At 45.9% G+C, this 8,437-nt stretch overlaps 1 long non-coding RNA gene across 1 annotated transcript in view; it reads right to left on the bottom strand.

Moving 5' to 3' along the window:
- LOC115068261 overlaps positions 1-1,595 on the bottom strand; it is a 21,087-nt gene extending 19,492 nt beyond the window's left edge. Inside the window, exon 1 of the long non-coding RNA XR_003847619.1 lies at positions 1,531-1,595. This is a non-coding gene — a long non-coding RNA (uncharacterized LOC115068261). The remainder of the gene's footprint in view (positions 1-1,530) is intronic.
- Positions 1,596-8,437: the final 6,842 nt, after the last annotated feature.

Here is an 8,437-nt window from a genome sequence, read left to right on the forward strand (position 1 = left end):
GGGGGTGAGTCCAGCCCCATACCCCAACTGGGGCAACCTGCTCTTGGTGCTCTTGGGCACACACCATTCAGGACTCCCCCCCTACACCGCACCCCTGCTCCACCTAGCTAGCTGATGCAAATAAGGGTCTTATTCCAAAAGAGGAAATTTAGGAGCCGACTGAGCTTCCAGTTCTTCCCAGTTTTCAGGCCACACCAAGAATGCCAGGGAGCCTTCTAACAGGCTGGCTTAGGATCACAAAGCAAATGCCACAGAGAAACACCCTACCCCACCTCTATATGAAGCACTGCAGGGTGAGGCTGAGCCATTCATGACCAGACAGACCTTAGCTTGTTCTCCCTGGATTTTTGTCCTCTGTGAGTGGTCTGGTTTGGAAGTCACCTTAGAAACCACAGGATCTCATAACACCAGAATTGAAAGCAGTGCCTTCCAGGACAGGTACTGCCTTGCCCCACCTGTTTAGTTTTTTATTCTCTTTTGGCTCCCAGAGGGATTGAGCCAAACAAGTAACTTTCAACAGGTGACATGCATTTCTAAACTGAAGGCAAAGTGTCCTTTCTTCCCAGTGAGCTAATGGTTGGCTGGTGGCAAACATTTTCCCCTGTGCGAGGGGTAAGAACAAATATGTGAGTCGAGCAATGAGAAAGTGATGGAGATCACCCTCCACTTCACTTCATGGGTCACAGACAGTCCCTGACGCTCAGACACTCCCAAAGGGATGCTCACGTAACTTGCCATGAAACCAGAAATGAGCAGGCCATAGGGGCTGCTCGCCTGAGCCCAGAGTTAAGCTTCTCTCTATGTGGGGATCTGGTCACAGCTACTAAGACCTTATACGATGGTCAGATTGGATCTTCAGGTCAGTGTTCAGGTAGCTAGGAGCCTGAACTTCCCAGCAGGCTCTAGGAGACAAGGGACCTGGGAGACAGGTGGAGCAGGGCCAGGCATTCCCATGGGTCTAGAGCTGGCCAGGTAACAATTTCGCTCTCATATCCATCCATGGCCTAAAAGAGAAGCAAGTCTCTAGTAGGACTGAGTCCAAGTCCCCAAGACAGAGCAGTGACTAAGTGGGCAGAGAGGCAGACCTGAAGCAGAATCTTTGGGCACACTAGGGAAGAAGTTAAAAACAGATGTTTAGGGACAGAATAGAAGGAAAACACAAGTGCCAAAGTCAGGTAAAAGTTGTGGCAAACCAGCTCACCCATTCGGCTATATCTACAGAGCAGAACTAGAGGTCAGCTGCTTAGCCTATGGTAGGCATTAGATTGTTGCCTAGAGACTTCACCCAAAATACCTAGCATGCTTTGGAAGGCATCACTTAATAAACAACACAGTAACACCTATAACATCACTGTTGAACCAGCAGCCACAATGGCAGGCAGAAATGATGCCAGAAGTCAGCACTTTCCTGACTTAGGGATACTGTATTACTCTAATAGACACATTAAAAAAAATCATTGCAAGAATGATAGGTGAAGCACCAAGCTTGACTTTTTCCCAGGGACTCCTGGAATAGTTATCTCAAGGTACCTCAGGTATTCCGGAACTCTCAAGCCAATCTCGGATGATGTTTTCAACAGACAACTCAAGCCTTTAGGGACAAAACAGAAAGCAAATGATTAAAATTTTCCAGAGCACTTATTAGCCAGAATGTTTGTGTGTCATTATGCGGGCTCATCCCAGCATCCATCATCCAGAGGAGGAGCTGCTCTCTGGAGAAAGAGCAACATTCCAATGGGTGGGGGTGTGGGAGGGAACCCCATCATGTCAGGGCAGTCTTGCTAGTCAATAGCAATGGCTGCATAAGGGAATTGAAGAATCACAAGCATAATACAGTGATGGGTGCTTTTAATGCTTTGAAATGAACTTTGTGATTGAGAAAGTCACTTTGGGAAGATAAGAAGTATTCCTAGGAATAATTGGCTACTGGAGAGGGGTGGGGCAGAGTAAGGCCCAAGTGCTCCACCAGTTAGTGAGCGCCACAGATGTGAACACACAGTGAACAATGGGCTGCAAGGACAGAGCAGTGCACACGGGATCAGCCACATAGGACACAAGATACAGGTGCGGCTCCCACTGTCTGTTTCTAGGCAGGCCCATATCAAATCCTCTTGCTATATCATATTATGATTGCTTCTTATTCAGTTGAAATTCTTTTGCTTAATGTCCTGCTGACGTCCCTGGTCCTCAAAATTACTAAGTATCTGATACATTTGGGGTCAAGAGATCGTAGGTTGTAGCTTCTGTTCTTCCTTGAATAAAACAGTTTAAAGCAAACACATCCCCCTTATCACCTTCCAGATAATCCCTACTCGTGCTCAGTATCTCTCTGCTTACAGAGAGGCCTGCTGGACTCTCCCGGATAGAAGGATGGCTGCCTCCTGTGTGTAACTCCCACCACTCCCTGTCCCCTGTCACAGCATTAGTTGGTACTATGAATTATTTGGTTATTGCACTTTTACTGTCTCCTCGCAGAACTGAACCTCTCTGGCAGCAAATTCCAGCACTTCACACAGTTCCTGTTAGTAAAGAAGATTTCTATATAGCTATTTTTTATTTGAATGAATGAAAACACACTTCTCAGCCCAGGGAGGTGGCTCAGTGGATATTCAAGCTTAACGAGCCAAGTTCAGTCCCTAGAACTCACATAAAAAGCTGGATGTGCTGGCATGCACCTGTAATCCCAGTACTCCTATGATGAGATGAGAAGTGGAGACAGGAGAATAACCCAGAAACTTGTGTGCCAGCTAGCCTGAGTATGTAGCACAGTAGCAGAAACAATAAGAGAGTCCCTGCCTCATCAAGGTGCTGGTAAGAACCTACTCTCAGAAGAGACCTTGTCTCAAAAAGACCAAAAAAAAAGAAGTTGTCCTCTGATCTAGAGACACATGAACACACACACACACACACACACACACACACACACACACACACACACACACACACACACACAAAGTAATACATTTAAAAACCTAACCCCCTGCTTCTCTGTTGACAACAGAAGTTGTAGAAATATATAGTAAAGCCTATACCACTGACATCCTGGAAGGTCAGTGCAGTCTACCATGGATGGTGTGATCAGACATGAGAGAGGAGGCTGGAGAAATGGGGCCCACTACAGGGAGGGGAAGTAGGTTATGCAGAGAAAGTAGCCAATAATGTCTGGTGTCACGCCATCTCCAATGAAGCCCGTGTGAGATCCTCCGTGGGTTGAGGCTGGAACTTCAAGGAAGGTTGCCTCTTGGAATTGGTTGTGATAAGAAACATGCAGTGTACCTGGCACACTCTTACTTGCTATTAATTTTCTAACTGTCACTCTATCTTGGGCTTTCTGTGGGCTCAGAAAGTGCCTGGTGTCCTTGGCACCGCTATCACTGCCTTTATTGAAATCCTTTAATCATTCTAGTCCAGATGCACCATTATTAATGAAAGATATTTTAATGAGAGATATTTTAGACATAGTGAGAAGTGACTAAGCAGAGTTAATGCTGGAAAGTCCAGAGAATAATAGATTTTTAGAAGAAAAATGTAGATAGATAAATATAGATAGAAGAAGGGTTTCTTGTTATTCATTACAATTCATGGATAAATTGATAAGATCAAGACCACCTTGGTGTCTTTTGATAAACAATCAATAAGAGAGCATTAAAGAGCAAATATAGAAAGTATTTAAAAATTGGTAGGATAAGAGAAAAGTATGGATTCATGGATCCCTAGCATGAAATAGCCTTTTTGGGATTTATAGAGTTAAAATAACTTAGAAGCCCTAATGGCCCACTACAAACAAGCAAGGAATGTTATCAGATCGTTAAAAAAGTAACAACCTGGCACCACTGGTGTTGGAAGTGCTTAATGGGGTGCTTAATGAATCAAGGCCATCTTGACCTGGGATTACAAAGCCGAGCAGAATCTTAAGTGTGTGAGAAAGGCTGACAGTAAAAAAAAAACACAGTAAAACAGGAATTTACTGTCTAGTGTCAGGTTGATAAGATAGAGAGATATGTTGGCAAAATTATGTTTTACTTTCACCTCTGGAACTGTGAATCTTAGCATGACTGTTCTGCGGTTTTTTGTAATCTTCGCTGTATATATTTCAAACCTTGCAACTGCGAAAATTACACTCAGACTTTCATCAAGCTCCTTTTGCGTCTGTTTGTCACTCGCCGACTCCTTGTCCACCCTCTCGACGACCCTGTTCCCATCGGACTGAACTGCCCCGGTCTGGGCTGGTCCGTTGCAGTCTGGCTCCAGGACTACTAGGCAGAAGAAGGAGAGAGAACCTAAGAGGACAGAGGGACAAGCACTATCTCACTAGGTCCTCCTGGTCCCCAAAATCAGTGGAATCTGGACATGCTTCCTAAAAAATCCAAGCGCCACCATCACAGGGCCTTCCCACTACTTAATTATAGTAATTTAATAGTATAAACCCCAGTGTAAACAGCCAAGTCCCCCTGTAACTGTGAGTGGAGAAGCACACATGGGGTTGTGTACCCAAATGTGTGCATGTGTGTGAAGAAAGGAGGCAACTTCTTTAACAGGAGCCCCTCAATCCGGACTGGCAAGTGGGTGTACACAGAGCTGGCCCCAGTGCTCAAAGCCTAGGGCTGCTGAGGGGAGGGTGAGGATGAAACTGACCCCTCTACCAGAGGACTGTGTCTGGGTGGTATGTGCAATGGCAGGTAAGAGAAAAGTCTGCTTTTTTTCAAACAAGGGGACTTCCTTTGTAAACAGAAGTCAGTTTTATCTGTTAGCTTCACACATTTCAGTAGAAATCAAACTAGCTTCCCTGGATGCAGGTAGGATGTGCCCTTTATTGGCTTTCTTTCTAGCCAGAGAGACACTCCTGTGGCCAGAACTCAAGCACCATCTCAGTGACCCTTGGGAAGGCTGCTGTGGGAGGCAGTCTAAGCCATGCTCTGCTGCACTTGGCGTCCAGGAAAATGGTCCTCAGCATGTGAGGGAGAGGCAGAACTCAGGCTTACAAGAAGCAGGATGATCAAAGGGCCAGACACACTGGATGCATGAGGGAGGTCAAGGGAACTGGGATTAAATGTCCTGAAGAGGCAGCATCTGAGGGGTGACTTAATTGCTATTTTCAAGTGATTTTACAAAAGATGGCAAACAGCTGTTGTGCATCACTACAGAGGAGTGGATATGAGGACAGGGACATAAATTTCTTTTGGGGAATTCTCACTGAAAGACATTTCTCTTGGTGGCATGGAGGAGGGGCTGGAAGCGAAGGCAGAGAAGGTTGCTGAGTGAGGTCCAAAGTCCTCATGAGAGAAAGCTGAAGAGCAGGCAGGTCTGTATGTGGTGAATCTCTGGTGGAGCTTCTGGGCCAGCTTCAGTGGAGAGCTGAGGTGGAAAGTCCCAGGGAATGAATGTTTGTGAGGAACACATGACCTCCACAACAACAGCAGCAGGGAACTGAGTCTGGGTGTGTGCAAGAAGACTTCCTGGTTCAGGAGGGACAGATGGATGAAGGATAGCAAGAAGAGCCTTGGGAGAGGCTTTGGGAAGGAGGAAGCACTTGAGTGTGTCCTGGGGAGCTTACTGCCCTGCACACTGGGGGCATACCAGTGGAAATGGAAGGAGGGCACAAACAGGGTAAAGTGAACCCAAGCACCTGACTGTGGGCCATGGGGGAGAGAAGCGGCTTGGTTCAGTGGGACAGCACCAAGGATGGGGTGAGAAGGCACTGGGATGGCTAAGAACAAATAAGAATAAGCAAGGACGTGGATGGAAGCAGGGAGCCCACATGGCAGGCTGCTGATTTATACACTTACAAACACTTCTGAGACAGAGCTGGAGGTGGAGAGCTGAGAAAGGACATGGAGAGTGGAAGATGGTGGGTGGACCTTGGCCCCCATCAAGTGTACAAGACAATTCTCCACAAAACACATGTGACTACATACAGTCAGTTTGTGCCACAATCTATAGCCAACTGGCAAGTGATGAGGCAGTTTCTGTCTTGCCATATTTAGTATTTGCACACAAACTATAACATTATACAGTGGCATTAAAACAACAGCAATAAAACAAACAAAAGCATCTCTACACTGCCAAGTGCAGACACAGAAGCAGAAGCTACTGTTATACTGAGGACTTGTAAGAGTAGTACAGACAAGATCTCATCTAAACTTTACAGTAACAGTATCAAATTACTGTTATCCCTTAGAGTTGAACAAAGGTTCTGAGAGGTTGAGGAACTTATCTAATGCCACACAGACCGTCCTTGAAGAACTGGAATTCAAACTCAAGAAGCCCCAGCTTCTCTATCCATGACAAGCTTAAGCCTCACAGTGAATCACTTTCTGCAGCGGTGTACATCATCCTGCACAAGTGGAGCCTGTGCACGCTGCAAACACAGGGTTTCCTCTGGCTAATACCTCTGCTGCTGGTGGCCTGGTCCCTGCTGTGGCTGCCCTGTTTGTCAACCCTCCAATTATATTTTTGAAGACACAGAGAGGCCCTTGGCTGTGGAGGGAGCAAAGTGTGAGGGTAGGAGAGCTCCTACTTCAGCTGTATCCAGGAGCAAAAACCATTCCCTCTTGAATGAAAGAACATGTGTTTTCAGATCACCTTCCTCTGGAAAGGTTCAAAGCATCTTACAATTATCACTTCATTCCTTGGTGCAGCCTTGTGGAGAGGGTATCAATTGTTGTTGTTGTTAAAACTGATGCAGAAAGCAGCCTATGAAGTCTCTGGCCAAAGTCAGCACAGACAGAGGGGTTTCTAAGGCCCTGGGCATTGGTGTAGACATCAGGCTACACTAACCCTGTCTGGGGGAACGTGGAATAAGATGTTAAATAATGAAGGAAGATGCAAGCATTAATCCGCCCACCTCAGAAAGCAAGCAAGCAAAGTTAAGGTACAACAGGTGGCCTCATCTCTCAAGGAAATGGGAATCTACCATAGAAAATCTTTAATTTTTCTGGGAAGAAATGGACCACATGTTTTCAAAGAAAAAGTAACATCTATGCTGTTTTTGCTGTTCTTACATAATTATGGACAAGGCAGGGTAGGTGAATATGTGAATCTGGACATGGACATGCAGCAGTGGTTAAGGTGACAGCTGACTATCACATCAAGACACCCAGAGTCTAAGCCAGTACTGCGTGTTTTCCCTGTGAGATCATGTGGCTTAAATAATCACAACAGACAAGCAGAAGTATTTCCACTTAGCCAGGACCCTGGACATGCAGGAAATTACCCTCTGCATGTCTGATCACGATGGAAATTGATTTTACACAGAGAGCTAATAGAACACAGACCCAAGGCTGTATATCCTCCATGTCTACTAGTGAGCTCACACTTCCCGCCTCACTGCTGAAACCCAGGCTGGAGCAGCCCCAGGTCTCCCAGATACTGGAGGTAGCAGGTGGTATCATCTATTGGCTGTCTGCTTCTTGTTTGCCCCACATCCCACAGAGCAGCTCTGAGTTTCAGTGGCCTGTCTCCTCACCCTCTGGGCTGTAAATGTGGTCACACTTAGTTAACACAGCAGGGGACAGAATATGCTGGCCTCTCTGACATGATACTGAGTAGAAAAGTAAGCTGTTTTTAAAGCCCAGAAAGTGACCAACTGACCTTTTCCTGATGTGAAAGGAAGCAGAAATAAACTGGAGCTTGAACAAGATGGTGCTGTATACACCTCTATGTGTTTGCTGTTGATTTCTGAGCTAGGTTGATAATGATGGGGAGCTGACGATCAGCCATATCTGCTACATGGGCACATCAGCTTGTGGGTGATCTAGTGCAATGTCTTTATCACTCTCAGCTCCCGTCTTCAGTCTCTTGAGATCCTAAAGCTCATATTCTGCCCATACCTCCACAGCAAAGCACACGATCCCAGCTTTCACTTGGGGGTAAATCACAGGCCTTAGCAACTTTGAAAGTGCAGGTACCAGACAGAGAAAAGGCTCTGGGGACTCCAGAGCTCAGGTTTGAAATGGAAAATGCACTTGGCTCTAGAATGCAGTTTATATTCTATATAGGTTTTTAAATTTTGATAAGTAATGCTTTTAAATTCCTTTTCTACATGTGGAAGCACACTGTGTCTCAAAGCTTTGCACAGTGTTATTTTCTCGATCAAAACAAGGCATTTATGCTGGGGTGGATAATGAAGACTGCTGATGAGGCATTATAAAATGAGTGCCCTCCTGCTCTGTGGGAGAGGAAAAGTACTCGGATAAAACAGATACACAAACATGCACACACAAACACAGCAACTGATGGGCAAAGAATGAATTGGTGGCTATGGATGACACCAGGACCCCAGGCGAGCAACGGCACACTGGATCACGGTGCTCTTTGATTGGGAGGTGGCAACCTGGGTTCTGGTTTGCCTGCTGAGCACTTCACTTTTTACTTATCTCTTTGCTTTCCCCTTCCAATATGCCCTGTCTCCACTGTTTCCCCTCCATACTGACTCCAG

This window comes from Nannospalax galili, unplaced genomic scaffold (genome assembly GCF_000622305.1).
Source record: "Nannospalax galili isolate Female #2095 unplaced genomic scaffold, S.galili_v1.0 scaffold12909, whole genome shotgun sequence".
Taxonomy (NCBI): Eukaryota; Metazoa; Chordata; class Mammalia; order Rodentia; family Spalacidae; genus Nannospalax; species Nannospalax galili.